The sequence below is a fragment of the Coptis chinensis genome, chromosome 9 (genome assembly GCF_015680905.1).
Source record: "Coptis chinensis isolate HL-2020 chromosome 9, ASM1568090v1, whole genome shotgun sequence".
NCBI classification, from domain to species: domain Eukaryota; kingdom Viridiplantae; phylum Streptophyta; class Magnoliopsida; order Ranunculales; family Ranunculaceae; genus Coptis; species Coptis chinensis.
The window spans coordinates 62,203,167-62,219,826 of record NC_141464.1 but is presented as its reverse complement, the minus strand read 5'-3'; the positions used below and the strand labels follow the sequence as shown (position 1 = coordinate 62,219,826).

At 37.6% G+C, this 16,660-nt stretch overlaps 1 pseudogene; it reads right to left on the bottom strand.

Moving 5' to 3' along the window:
- Window positions 1-12,270: 12,270 nt before the first annotated feature.
- LOC147477219 (APO protein 2, chloroplastic pseudogene) lies at window positions 12,271-14,256 on the bottom strand (annotated as a pseudogene).
- Between the last annotated feature and the right edge of the window lie 2,404 nt (window positions 14,257-16,660).

The window sequence follows — 16,660 nt, the reverse complement described above, 5'->3', positions numbered from 1 at the left end:
AATGGAAATAAGTTTTATAAAGGATCAAATATGGACATCACTGAAGTTAATCTCCAAGTACGCGAAGCTTTGTGTTCCAGGTTGGTCAGATAGTTGCGCCCCTTTGTTCGTCGCAGGACAGCCCGGTTTAGCTCCTGGGGGAGCTTACTCATTGTAGATGTCCACTGATTTCAGCTGACGTTTTGTTTAGATTCGCTTTCACTTTAGAAAGGATCTGACTACAACTGCTATTAATCACTACAAGGAGCCAAAATCCGGGCCTGAAAACAGAAGAGCAGTACATTTGTATTTTGCTAATACGCTATATTGAATTGCATTGATTTATTACTCTAACATACCCTGCATCTCTTTAGAAAACAGCAGATGGAAGAGAAGGGACTCCAATAGCAGTTGACCCGCCAGAAGATAAAAAGTTCTTCAGTGGTATAGCAAAATCATTGAAACAGCATAAGACCGTCCATCTTTTAGAAACACCACATCAAAATTGTGAAGGGGATTTATGATCAATCTCCGCCAACAAGCATTCCTTATAAACTTATTTCTTCAAATGGAGCTTCTAAACACTTCGAGATTCCAAGCAAAGTGAGCAAAATAAATTTTGAATCTACGGGAAGAATGAAACAGATTAAACTGAAGCGACGCCTGTACTTTCTCAAGAGCTGAACACACTCCATCATAAAGAACAACTCAGAAAATACGGGAAGAACTTCATCCTCAGTTACCATCAACTGATGTTATCACAAGGTGTAATTCTTCGCAGAACGAAAAAGATGGGAACCTGCGTGTAGGCACGAAATAGATGGGAATGATTTATTCTTCGCAGAGCAAAATAAGAGGTATTATTTTCTACAAATTCATTCCCCTAGACGTAAGGTGTTAATCTGTGACATTTAATAGGAAGGTCAGAAAATCTTATTTCCTCTATTCTAAGCTGATTAAAAAACATGCAGAGCTGTGTTTTTACAAGAGGTTTCAATAAAGCTATCTTAATCAGTGATGCAATGGAGACCGGAACAGTTCAGATAAACTCTACACCCGCTCGTGGGCCAGATCATTTTCCTTTCCAGGTACACTCAATCATCCCCAAGGGCAACTATTATTTTTAGGCCAAGGGCAACTATTATTTTTAGAATTTTTTTATATCCTAAACTTTTGCGTTTAAGCGGAAACCAGTAAACATCAGTGTTTATGACATTGTTTGAGGGACAGTGGCATTGGGTCACAAGGAATCACCAAAACAATTAGCATGCCTTAAACGCGTGGAACGGAAGGTCACGCTGTCAACCACCCAGAGAAAATAAAGTTATTTAAATATTAAAGTTCAGCAATACTGGAAACAAGTAGAAAGAGAGCAAGGAAGGATTGTTCCTTAAATAGTGGAGAAACTTTGTTATGGAAACTTTGTTTTTCAAATCACTTATCTGATGAAGAGTATTAGGGTATTTTGGGTAACAGGATGTTGTGAATAAAAAACTGCGGAAACAACGTTACCCACAACAAACAGATCAATCCAACACAAGGATCGATCCTTCTCAATAGACAAGACTTCAACACCCTCCAAGCAATATCCCAACACTTCTCAATATCAAATAACAAGCATATAAAGTAAAACAATTAATGTAAAAGATTACAAACCACAAGACGACATATATCGTGGTTCGGCAATTTGCCTACGTCTACACTGTGAGTTCCAAGTTTTACTAGATGTCCGGAGTAACAGATTACAAGTCTCTCAATTCACTCACAAAGAATGAACACTCAACTCACAAAGAATTGCTCTCTTATAATCTCTCTCTTTCTTGGTTTTGGAAAAGTTAGGTTTCTAGAGAAAAAAAACCTATATTTATACTATTTCAGAAAACTTCCGAAAAAGGGAAAATTCGTGCTGAAATAAGGTGGAGCGCGGGTCGCGCCCTCGACCAAGCAAAGTTGAGCACAGGTCGCGCTTAAATCACTAGAAGTCACCAAAGCATGAGCGCGGTCGCCTTGCCCAGGTGTAAATGGAGCGCGGGTCGTGCCCTTCACACCAGAATGAGAAAACATAGTTTTTCTCTACAATTCCCCACCTTGGTGAGGTTTTAACACATAAAACCGAGCCGAACACATCTAGCAAGAACACATCCATCTAGAAACTCGCAATCCATCCGCCCCTAAGGGCCATGCCCACAAAGGGCTCTATCAAGCATGTAGGATTTGGAGCAAGTCCAAACAATGTTGGATCTTAACTCCGGTGACAACCTTAGTCAGCATATTAGCAGGATTGTCATGGGTGTCCACTTTCTTAAGTGCTACATCACCATCCTCAACGACATCCCGTATAAAGTGATAACGGACATCAATATGTTTGGTCCGAGCATGATGAACCTGGTTTTTTGCCAAATGAATAGCACTCTGACTATCACAATGCAAAGCAACACTGTTCTGCTCAATACCCATATCATCTAGAAGACCTCTAAGCCATAATGCCTCTTTCACTACCTCTACTACTGCCATATACTCTACCTCAGTAGTAGATAGAGCAACTGTAGCCTGTAACATAGACCTCCAACTAACCAGTAATCGATCGTCATCTATCTAGATCACCTGCATAATCTGAATCCACATATCCACTGACATAACAAGTGCCTCCACCATAAACTAATCCTACATCCAAGGTACCCTTCAAGTACCTTAATACCCATTTCACTGCCTCCCAATGCTGCTTCCCAGGAGTAGCCATATACCTGCTTACAACACTAACTGCCTGTGAAATGTCTGGGCGTGTGCACACCATAGCATATATCAAACTGTCCATTGCATTAGCATAAGGAACATGTGTCATATGCTTTTGTTCCTCCACCGAACTAGGAGAGAACTTAGCTAAAAACCTAAAATGCCCAGCCAAAGGCGTGGAAACCGACTTTGCATTCTCCATACCAAAATGCAAAAGTACTTTCTGAAGGTATTTCTTCTGAGATACAACTATCCGTCGATTATGCCTATCTCTGTCAATCTCCATGCCCAGTATCTTCTTGGCTCCACCTAAGTCTTTCATCTCAAACTCAAAGCTAAGTTGAGATTTCAACTTGTCTATCTCCACCATGCTTTTGGAAACAATAAGCATGTCATCCACATAAAGCAGAAGATAGATGAAGTCATTACCACGAAGCCTACGAAAGTAAACACAACAATCATACTTACTTCAGGGGTACTCATGTTGCATTATGAATGTATCAAACCGCTAGTACCATTGCCTGGGCGATTGCTTTAACCCGTACAGTGACCAATTCAATTTGCATACATGATATTCTTTCTCAGCAACGACAAACCCTTCAGGTTGTCTTATATAGATCTCTTCCTCCAAGTCCCCATGTAAGAAAGCAGTTTTCACATCAAGTTGCTCTAACTCCAAGTCGAAGTGAGCAACTAAACTCAATAACACACGAATGGACGTATGTTTGACCACCGGGGAAAATACCTCATTGTAGTCGACTCCTTCCTTCTGTGAAAAATACTTTACTACCACTCTTGCCTTGTACCTAGTACTGTCGGACTGAGGAAGGACCTCTTTCTTTCTGAACACCCATTTAATGCCGATAGTCCTTTTGCCCTTTGGCAATAAAACTAGGTCCCATGTGTGATTTTTATCAAGAGATTCCATCTTTGCTTGCATAGCTACCAACCAATCTCTATAATGAGCATCTCTAACAGCTTCCTTGAAGCTATCTGGCTCATCATCTTTGATATTCAGTGCATATACCACTAAATCCACCTGACCATAGTGTTTCACCAGCTTCTCTTGCCCATACTTGTGCACTTCTTTAACTTATCTCTTTGGCCTATGGTCAGGCACTACAAGTTGCGGATGCTCTTGCTCTTCTTCCTATTGCTGTGTGGTTCCATGATTTGGTACCTCATCATGATCTAACCAGTCATCTGCTACATCAGACAACTCAAGCTCAATAGCTTGAACTTTTATAGACTCACCATTCTGCCCAGCTACTTCCGGCTTACTGAAAGATAACACGGAAGTCTCATCGAAGGTAACATCTCTGCAGACCATGAACTTGTGGTCTTCTAGACACCACAATTTGTATCCATTTACCCTATTTGTGAAGCCTAAGAATATGGCCTTTTTAGCTCTAGGATCTAGCTTGTTTTCCCTCACATGGTAGTAAGCTATCGATCCAAACACTCACAAAATGCTATAATCAGCTAGGTTACCTGACCACACCTCATAAGGTGTCCTGCAATCTATAGCTGGTACTGGTGACCTATTGTACAGGTAGCACGCCATGGACACTGCATCTACCCAATACTCTTTGCCTAGACTGGCATTAGACAACAAACATCTCGCTCTTTCAAGCAAGGTTCTATTCATCCTCTCAGCCATTCCATTATGCTGTGGCGTGCCCCTGACTGTCCAATGTCTGGCAATTCCCTGTTGCGCACAAAACTCTTGGAAAGGTCCATAGGTATACTCAGTACCATTGTCAGACCGTAATGTCTTTACCTTCCTATCTGTGCGATTCTCAACCCTTGCCTTCCACTTCTTAAATGTCTCAAATACTTCATCTTTCGATTTCATCATATACACCCACACATAGCGAGTACCTCCCTTTGAAGCCACCCTGGAGGGTCCCCAAACATCCGTATGCACATAGTCAAGGATGCCTGTTGTCATGTGCTTGCTTGACTTGAACTTGACTCTGCACTGCTTCCCATAGACGCAATGCTCACAGAACCCCATACTTGGCTTCTTCAAATTCTTCAAGAACCCTCGCTTGCACAACTCAGACAAACCCTTTTCACTCATAACCCCTAAACACATATACTATATCTTAGTGCACTCAGAATCATTACTACATGCACCCACTGCTACATCGCCTATCACCGTACTACCTATCAGAGTATACAAGGTTCTAAGTTTTTGACCCTTCATAACAACTAAATAGCCATTAATAATATTTAGGACTCCACCTTCGCCCACAAACTTGTGGCCTTTGGAATCCAAAGTACCAAGAGAAATAAGACTTTTCTTTAGCTCAGGAACATGTCTTACATTGGTTAAAGTCCTCACTACACCATCATACATCTTGACCCGTATAGTTCCAATTCCTATCATCTTACAAGTAACGTCATTACCCATCAAAATGGAACCACCATCAATGCTCTCATAAGAAGTAAACCACTTTCTATTCGGGCACATATGATAGGAACATCCGAAATCAAGAATCCACCTTTCGGTCATATAGTCTTGTGTGGACACACACAGACTGAACTCATCCCATTTAGAGCCTGAAGCATAACTTGCCTCAATTTTTGTCTTACCTTTCTTCTGACCATCTCTCTTGTTCTCTTTCTTCGGGTGAGGACAATTACTTGCGTAATGTCCCTTTTCATTGCAATTGTAGCACTGTATATATTTTAAAGCCTTCATTGACTTGGACCTAGAATTCTCATTGCTTGTAGAATTCTGTTCATACGAATTTCCTCTTGCCACTAGCCCCTGTCCTGAATCAATGTTATTCTCAGCTCGTGTCTTCTTCATCAACTCATAAGAAAGAAGAGCACTCTGAACTTTGTCAAGATCAACGTCTTCTCTGTTCATAAATGTAGTCATTAGATGCTCATAGCTTTCTAGCAAGGAGAATATTAAACATGCCGCTTGATCCTCATCATCCATCTTCATGCCCATATTCAAATAATCTGTTAGGCATCGACGAAACTCACTAATTTGCTCTTGCATCGTTGAACCATCCACCATCATCATGTACCGATAAAGACGCTTCTTAAGGTACATCTTGTTTGTCATGCTCTTGGTCATATACATAGACTCTAGTTTGAGCCAAATACCGGTAGCGGTATTTTCTCCCATCACATTATACATTACCTCATTAGCAAGACATAACCGGATTGATGAACAAGCATGAAGATCGAACTCTTCCCAATCATCATTACTTATACTCGCCGCCTTAGATTTAATTCCCTTTAAAGCCTTGTGCAAACCTTGTTGGATGAGGATGTCCTTTACTTGGACTTGCCAAATCCCAAAGTTATTCTTCCCATTAAACTTTTATACTTCAAACCTTGTGTTTGATATCTTGGGAGCTATCTTTCAAGTTACACACAATAACCCAAAAAAAATTTCACTTCGAAATTTAATCGAACACCTTGTCTACACAAATTTTGAGCACTAAACTCAAAATCCTAGGTCGTAAACCTACGCTCTGATACCAATTATTGTGAATAAATAACTGCGGAAACAATATTACCCATAACAAATGGATCAATCCAACACAAGGATCGATCCTTCTCAATAGACAAGACTTCAACACCGTCCAAGCAATATCCCAACACTTCTCAATATCAAATAACAAGCATATAAAGTAAAACAATTAATGTAAAAGATTACAAACTATAAGACGAGATATATCATGGTTTGGCAATTTGCCTACATCCACTACTGCGAGTTCCAAGCTTTACTAGATGTCCGGAGTAACAGATTACAAGTCTCTCAATTCACTCACAAAGAATGAACACTCAACTCACAAAAAATTGCTCTCTTATAATCTCTCTTTTTCTTGGTTTTGGAAAAGTTAGGTTTCTACAGAAAAAAAAAAAAAAAAAAAATATTTATACTATTTCAGAAAACTTCCAAAAAATGGCAAATTCGTGCTGAAATAAGGTGGAGCGCGGTCGCACTTAAATCATTGGAGGTCGCCAAAGCATGAGCGCGAGTCGCGCCTTGCCCAGGTGTGAATGGAGCGCGAGTCGTGCCCTTCACACTAGAATGAGAAAACATCGTTTTTCTTTACACATGAAGACAACACTAAGGTAATAAAGTAATAGCAGTTCTTGGAATATTTGTTTCATGGAAAAATTTGTTATTAATTGCTCAAGTCGAAAATTCAGGTTCTATGATGGGTGTTGTTCACACTTCGTGACTCGTGAGACAGGGTGATCTTTCGACAAAACAACACACCATCTCTATACACTGCCAAGAAGGACCTTCATCAACACCATCATGCACTTTGGGATATATGTGAACAGTGGCAATACACATAGCACATGATATATATAGCACCAAGTAGTTTTGCCATACACAAGGTTTAGAGTGGATAGTAAGCCTGGATGCAACAATATACCATTAGTTCGAGTTTGGTGACAATACTATCAACAAGTTAAAACCGTATGCAACACACCGTTAGTTCAGTTTGGTAATAATACTATCAACAAGCTAAAATCATATGCTATGTTGGATCATATTGAAGATGGATAAAGATGGAGGAAATATGGCCAGAAGGCTGTCAAGAATAGCCATTATCCAAGGTTTCTTAATTTACTACATACACACAGAGTTAATGAGCACTTTTGCCTCTCTTTTTTTTTGGTCGGTAAGCGAGGTTTTTAGAGAGGTCATCTACCCCTTTTTAACAGTGCAAGATTATCTTTAAGCTATGTAACTGTATATATACTTCTTTTTCTTCGAAAGTCAGATGGATTTGATCTATATAGGAAAACCACCATAGTTTGCTAACCGTTTAAAACTGATATGGTTATTAGTAAAATATTTCAGTTTGATATATATGTAGTGTTTGTAGGTTCTAAAATGGATGTAAGATCATCTATCAATGAACTTCAATCCTTATCTAATTTGAATATATATACTTCTATATATGCTTTAATGTGAATGCAAACACTATGATTGATAGTCTGATGCTAGCTAGAATTGCATTGCATCATATCATAGATTCTTCAACAAGGTAATGAAACTTTAGTTAGATGACTTGAGTCACTAAGAATGTACCCCTACAATTTCTCTCTTCCTTATTTCTTTTTTGTTTTTCATTTCATTGTCTAACATGCCTTTTTTTGGACATTGTAGAAGCTATTACAGATGCACTAGCTAGAAGTGCACTGTGAAGAAACGTGTAGATATATCATTTCAGAATCCATCAATTGTGATAACCACATATGAAGGCCAACATAACCACCATAGCCCGGGAACACGTACTGTGAGGAAATGCTTCTAGACTGCTGGCTAATCCGATGTTCACTTCAATGCCAGGGGGACCAAGTTTTCATCAAGAGGTACTGATGCAGGTTCCTCGCACTAGGTAGGTGAGGATGCTCACTCGCAACGACGTTCAGCACATTATTAGATTTATTTTGTTGTTGCAACTTTTACTGAAATTGGCGAGACCTTTTATTAGAAGCTATTTTTCCTTTTGTGAACCATTATATTACTCGAATTATACTTTTTCACATTTATTTGAATTTGTTCAGTAATAGTACATTTTGAGATCAAATTTAAAGAGGTTATTCACCAGATTATTTAGTTCTCTTTAAATAATAGAGAATGCCTTCTTATCTGACATTAATAATCTTAGAAACATGTTTGCACAGACTCTTTACTTAGCTGATTGTTGCTACAACGAGCTTATCAGAAATCTTTTACAAAAGCGCTACTATGGAACATTGTAAATTTGGAATTCATTCCGCATTTCATCATATGCATTTAAATATTGGCTAATCAACAACTTCTTAAATTTGTAAACAGTTTTCAACACTTTTTCTATGTCTTAAACATATTTTTTCTACGAAAAAAAAATTCTTTTCGGAAGCAAGTAGATCCTTTTTCGTTTTTATCTGGAAAAATTGGGCTGGGATGGATCAAGGGGCAACCAAACTTCTGAGCCGCAAGAGTATTTAAATTATCTTATTTTTATAAGCAGTTGCTTAACTACACCCCTTAAAGCCAAGAATCTAGGCTTCAATTCCCTACATTTGAAGAGAGATACATCCTTGAAACCGTTCAGATCACAAATTCAGTTACTTTATACATTAACCGTCCTAACTATCCTTGTAAGAGGTATGATGATCACTATAAATACTGAGAGTCTTGCACTTTCAAATCCATCTCTTCTCCTGCTGCTTTTCCATTTTCTTATGCATCCTTGCGAAGGACAAGGACCCATATCATTCAAAAAAGGTTGCCTCTTAAATCTATTCTATTTTATATTACAAATTTTTTCCCTGCTAATTCATTATTTATCCTTTCTGCTAATTGGTTTCACTGTACTGTAAGTGCAATTAGATATGGCCATAGAAGAATATGTTCGAGTGTCTGAATTAACTGAAAAAACTCTAAAGTGTAAAGTTAAAGTTCATGTCTCGAGAAGATGGACTGTAGGCAGTAAAGACTCGCAAGATAAGTATAAGAGATTTGATGTTGTCCTAATTGATGAACAAGTAAGTTGTTTGCATTTTCACACATTAAGTTTTCCATATTATGAAACTGCCTTAATGCTCTATTTTTTTTTAGGAGATCAGATTCAAGCAATTGTTCCTAAAAACCATTCAAACACATTCTTAAATGTTCTTCACGAAGGACACGTATATCATATTGAAAACTTCAGTGTGCAAACTAGAAGAGATTCATATCGCCCGATTCAACATGAATTTATTATACTTATCAGATGGGATACTATTGTCAGGGGATCTTCCGAAGCTCACCCGAAATTCCGCTATACAAATTTGATTTTGTTGAGTTTGACAATGTTAGGCTTCTTTCGAAAGCAAATACGAATCTAAAAGGTAATCAATTGCAACAATATAAATATTTCAATTACTTCAAAAAACTCCATTAGAAATAACTATTTCATCAATATTTTGTGGCAGATGCGTTGGGCGCACTTGATGGTGCTTGAGAGTTGATGTTTCGAAAAGGACTCATGCTGAAAGAGATCTTCTTGAAGAATGCCAAGTTTTCATTTTCTGTATGCTCATTTAGAATTTAAAAAAGTCATAAACAAATCTATATATTAACATAACATTATATCATCTATGCAGTGGAACTGAATTGAAAATAAATCTCTGGGAAAATGCAATACAATTGTTTGATAATGTGATTAAGTATGCAAAGAGCGTACTGGTGTTGGTTGTCACTTCGTTAACTGTTGGGAACTATTACGGTGATTATATTGGATCTTTTAATCTATATAGCACATTTTTTCCTTGCCTATTGAATCTTAAATTCGTTCTTTGTCAGATAAATGCTTCCTTAATTCAACAAGCACCACGCAAATCTACGTCAACTTGGACATTCCAGAAGTATCAGATTTGCAAAATAGGTGATTATATATATATATACACACACACTTCCATTAACTATACATTGCTTAAGTTTAACAAAATGTTTTATATTTTTTTTAGCTCCACTTTTGAAGAGATAAATATTGCGATGCCACAAGGGTCATCATCGATTGAACATAATATGAAGGACAAATCATTGAGAAACAGAAAAACTCTTTCACAAGTTATTCAAATGTTGAATGCAAAGTCTATTGTAAGTTTATTATACATTTGTCTAATGTCTAACTTTAATTTAAATTTTCTCAATATACTTACACTCCGTGCAGGGACAGATTTGCACATGCAAAGCAATCATTTATGATATCGTTCATGATTATCAACCGTTCTATATGTCTTGCACCAAAACTGGTTGTCGGAAGAAATTGATAGATAGAGATGATCACTATTGATGTGGTAATTGCAATAACACTATTCCATCTCCAGATGTGAGGTATGAATTAATATTTTTTTTACCATACTATTCGTTTAACACTGTTATTTATGAACTTACTCTGATAGACATTTATTTTAGGTATCAATTGAAAGCTCGCATTCAAGATGACACACAAAGTTCCCTCATAACAATATTTGGTGAAAAAGCTGAAACATTACTAAAACATCCAGCTTCAGAGTTGGAAAAGCTTATAAAATCGGTATAGCCATTATGACATTATAGTTTTCACATTACAAATACATAATTGTGACATACTAATTCTCTTTTATTGAATTAGACAAATGGTATTGAGACTGTTAAGGCCATAATAAATGGCATTATCGGTTTTTCAGTGGTATTTAAGATCAAAATTAGCCAATACAACCTTCAAAGTCAAGGCAGAAGTGGCTTTACAGCTAATAAGGTCTTCCCGATGGATTGCACACTTGAGTATGACCAAATACCAGCTCAAATTGAACAGGTAATAAGATTTATTACGCTAGCTATCAATTACATGCTTATTAAACATTGGCGGCGATTACATACATTAATTTCGTTACATAATCTTATGATGTGCACTCAGGTGACAGATGCATCACAAATTGTTGATGGTACCTTCCAAGACCATACACCTAACAACTTGAATGAGAATGCTGCAGATCTGATGAACAAGGTGCTCATTTACCTTAATTCTACTGCCACAGACTAAAAAATATATATTCGCTTCCAATTTCCTTGCTTCACTAATTTATACTAATTCTAAACATTTGTATAGCAGGAGCTTTGTTTGGCAAAGTCCACCGATATTCCTAAACCCTCAAATATATTTTTTTAAAAAACGGTCTAAGAGTAAGTACAAGAAGAAAGCTTGTATGGTATGTTACTTCTATACATTGTTTCCTTAAAAAAATAAAATAAAAATAAAAATAAATGAATAAATAAATAAAATAAAAAATTCACATATACTCTTTCTACTTATTTGTCAAAGGCATACTCGATTGGCATATCAAATGAACCTTCCCAGACTTCAACTATAAGAACTCCTAAAAGGCTGCGCCAGATAAAAGAATATAAGGTATTTAAACTTGACTTAAGATATATATATATATATATATATATATATATATATATATATATATATATATATATATATATATATATATATACATTCCACTGTATTATTATATATATATATATATATATATATATATATATATAGTTAGTAACGAATAATCGCGTACTACCAATTATTCATAAAACCAAAACATATCAAATTAAACTTTGTTTATAGGACTGAAGATTTAAGTCGTTAAATAATTCTTAGGCAATTCCTGATGGGTTAATGCTGCTATGTGACGACTTAAATCAATAGCAACATCGTCCGTTTTCCATTTAATTTAATTTTATATCCTAATATTTACTTAGTAGATTAGACTACAAAAACTCCTTTGATGGTTGATGTTCTTTTGCTACGATATATGTGATGTGGTACTGTTTGGATGTATAACAAAAAAAATTATTGCTTTGTTATTGTTGTATGTCAATTCTATTAATAAAAGGGGGTTCAATGGTTCATTTTATTTAATCCTAACCCTCTTAAATGTTATCTGGAGGAGATCAGCGAGTGGGTACAGGCAATGAAGTATGTTGGGGTACTAATGCCAACCCACAAACAGTTACTGGAAAAGCAGGAGGCGATACACAAGGCAATGGATGGATGTTTATTCATCTGCAAGTATGAACGCCTCAGGAGGTACATGGATGTGGCCCTCCACATCTGGAACATGACACACATACCTAGGAGGTATTAAATCATCAATCACAGCTGCTTGCCAACCATGCTGTCCATTTCATTGTTGGTGCTTGAAGGCCCCACAATTCTGTGCTTTATGTCCAGTGTGCCCTATATGCACCTCAGGGCAGTAGCCACAAACTCTCACAAGGTATTTCTTCATCAGCCTCCCTGTTCCGTGTCTTATCTTCTCCCACACTTCAAGTGTCGCTTCAGCAAGTATGGTTGTTTCTTCAGCATGGTGATACTATTTCTGAATCTAGTATTTAAGTTAAGATTGGTTCTGGGCTAACTTCCGGCATAGGATCTGGCAAGTCATCTTCGTTAGCATCAATGATCTCACTCTTGCTAATCCGGATGACGGGCTTCCTCCTCCTCTTTGTGGGGAGCTCAGGCAGATTGACTCCTGCCTGGATGTAGAGCTCATTAACTACTGGGATCCTTGGGATTGAAAACCTTTCCTCATGAGTAATATGTTTGCCGAGACGATCATAGAGATGGTAGGCTTCAACCGGCAATATTCGATCATCAATGGTTGCCTTTGTCCACTCATGAATGCCCTTAAAACGCTCGGTTGTCATCCTCTGATGACTTGAATGGGTGCCTGCAGGAGACCCAAGTGGATTTCGTTGCGACCTGCAAAAAGAGAGAGATTACTATAGTTCCAAGTTTCTAACCCAAACCGTAATCGTTTTTACTAAAGGAAGAAGTCTTAACAACTTGCAACATCCAATTAGGTGTTTCTTTAGGGCATTTAACAATATGTCATAGCCATCCAAGTAGACAACTTTTTATACCCATTGTATTTTTTTCTTTCCAAGTAATTTGCGCAGCGTTATTTCTAATCATACGTATACATTAGACATCTCCAGTCTTCCAAAAGCTTATCTATTGGCACAAAAGATCTCTAAATGCAGCAATAACTACGGTTTACAGTCAATTTGCATGTGGGTCACAGTGATATACCATGCATATGAACACCATATTATGATGTTTGCATACAAATATATATTTTTTGAGTCTACTTACAAAAGTCACAGTGTTCCTAGAAATGTACCGAGAAGAAACTTAGGTCGAAAATTACTTGCAAGCCTGTACAGGCACAACTGTCATAAGCCTTTTGACATTGTTGATTAGTGTGATTCTTGCATTGAACACTTCATATGCAAGAGGTATCAGGCGTCTCACGAGCAATCCATTTCTTGGTGGTGGGACAGGTTTCTTCGGTTGTCCCTTCAATTATATTCAATTACCTGGATCATTAGAGTCACCTGGAGGCACTATTGCAGCAGGAGTAGCTGTTTATCAAGGTACTGTGTCGAAATCATTGCACAACTTTAATTAATCTAGCAATCTCACTGATAGTGTTGAAGGATTTTGGAGGACCCGACGGATTCCATTTGGGATTCATGGCATGGAAACAAAGGATAGAAGCATCAATTGGTTACTTACCTCATTGCTATGTTGAATGTTATATGGCAAGCTAGAAATAAGTGGAAGTTTAAAAAGATTTTAAGTTCTCATGAATCTATTCTAAACTTTCTGAGAATCGGCAGAAGGCTTTCTCTGAAAAATGGACAAGTCTTCGTGTGGAACCAGCTGAAATTAGGGCCAAAGATACTGCTTATATTAGTCCACCTCCTGGTTGAGTTAAAGAGAACTTTGATGCGGCTTTTGTGAATGATGGCACTCATGCTACGTTAGCGGTGGTTGGCAGGGATTATGAAGGAAGGTTTCTAGGAGCTTGCACAAAGAAGATGAAGTCATGTACCTTCGCAGAGGCAGAATTGTTGGCTGCAGAGCTAGCAATAGACTTTGGAAGGATACAATCTTTGAAGGAGATGCAAAGGAGCTCATAGATGCTTGCAGAGATGGAACTGATAGTGCACCCTGGATGTGGAGACAATTCATCCATTGACTCACATGATGGAGGTACCACAGTTGCATGGGTTTGGGCATGCTGCTAATCACTTGTTGGAGGCTTATAAAATGCTTTTGAAGGTATTTCATTGGTGAACATTCTTTCATTTTACACAAAGAACACAATTTACTCTTTTTTATCTGATATGAAGTGTTGACCGTGCTACCAAGAACAGTCAACCAGATCCCTGAACACACATTTTCAATTTTTAGGTCGCCAATCTATTTCTTTCTAGATATGCTATTATACTAAGAAAAGTCTGATGAAATTAGTTTGCCTCCTACAAATGTTAAATGCCTCATATTTGTTATGCCTCATATTTGTTATGCTTAAAAAAGAACAACATCTTCCCATGATTGGCAATGTTCAAGGTTCCAGACTCTAAACTGTTAACATCATTCATCAAGGGATTCAGAGCTCTTCACCTTCAAAAGAGACCATTTTTCTATATTAGAAGCTAATGCTACGACTCATATAGTTAGAGCTAGATAATTTCTAAAAACATTTTATGTTTCGTGTTCAATTTCAGTTCCTTTGGACCTTGAGGAATATCCGAGATTCGCATGCAGTGGTGCCAGCAGGATCATCTGAATCAACTAAGGATAAGCCCTCATCCATCACAAAAATTATTTTATATTGACTTATTTGAACTGTGATCTCAGCATACTATCAGCATCTGTTGCTCGTAAGCGAGGTGAAATACCACCCCAATGACAATGCTGCCAGTGATAATGGAGAGCTTAATGAGAAGTTTTCTAGAGGCATCAATTGGCTCCTTACTTCATTGCTATGTTGAATGTTATATGGCAAGCTAGAAATAAGTGAAAGTTTAAAAAGATTTTAAGCTCTCATGAATCTATTCTAAACTTTCTGAGAATTGGCAGAAGGATTCCTCTGAAAAAGAGACAACTCTTCGTGTGGAACCAACTGAAATTAGGGCCAAAGATACTGCCTGGATTAGTCCACCTCCTGGCAGAAAGCGGGCTTAAAAGGGAAGAAATGGAGAGAATCAAGGTTCTCATATTTGCTTCATTTGCAAATCTAATAGTAGCCTGATCCTTTATTTACTAGTTTTATGTAAAATTGTTTGCAAAGCAACTGATAACCTTTGTTGTATTACTATGTAAAATGTCTTGCAGTCAAGCTGGACGCAAATCGCCTGGTTGTTGGTACTCTTTGTGGATTCGACCAGTTTATGAATCTGGTGTTGGAGAACACCCTTGAGATGAATGGAAATGATAAAAATGACATAGGCATTGTTGTAAGTCGAAATTCGGTATTTCCTTCAGTTTACGATGATTCCCTACTGTCAATTTTCTATTGAGTTAATTTTTTGGTGAAATTCCCTGCAGGTTATCAGGGGTAATAGTGTGGTTATGATTGAGGCCCAAAACCCTTGCCAAAGGGGGGAAAAAAATTAAGTCTGTTAGCTTGGTAGAGATTAACAAGAAAAAAAGGACTGAAAACTTCAAGAATGCCTCTGAAAAAAAACCAATTAACACAAGTTTTAAAGTTTCTGAAAAAGGATATGACATTAGCAAAATGTGTCTATGGACACGGTGTTTAATGCTTGGTCATTGCTGCACATTCTGGTTCTCTTTTTGAGATGTTCCTTTTTTCTATTAGATACACCATGGTCAGTTCATCTGTTGAGATGTCACATGCAAATCTTCTTTTACTACTTAATTCTTTTAATTCTTTTTCTACGTCTATGCTCTCGTACTGCTTGGCCTCCATTATTCATTTCTTTTTCTTTTTTTTTTTTTTTTCTGGAACTTTAGCTTTAACACGCAAAATGAGTCAGGTGAATCAGGGCCGGCTCTGAGGGCAGGCCAACTAGGCGGCCGCCTAGGGCCCCCAACTTGTTGGTTAAATTTTGGGCCCCCAAATATAATTTTATACCCACTAGACCACATGTAAATGACTCAAGATTGTTTAGCCTAATCAAATTATGTGCAGTCGAGTCCACTCAAACATTGGCCTATGTCCCCTCGTGTAAAAGACTTATTTTTTTCTCAATAATATAGACTTATTTTAAGAAACTCGCCTTGGGCCCCTCAAAGTTCAGAGCTGGGTGAATATGGACAGCGACAGTAGACGGAGGAGATTTGTAGTGGTGGAGGCAAAGTCGTTCGAGTTTGAGAGAAGTCGCGGCCGATGTGTCGAAAGGGGTATTAATCACAGAATGAGGACATAATGGTTTGTACATGGCAGTGATTTCTGAGATGGGTGGTACATGGCTAGGGAAGTATTTATGCCAAAGCAGCCTGGGGGAAGCTCAGAACTTGAGATTCCAAGAAGACAAGTGGTCGGCACTTGGACTAAGAAGGAAATACAAATGGGCCAATTTCTAGAGGTTACTTTATTTAGTAAAACAAAAAGAAACACTCCCAAATCG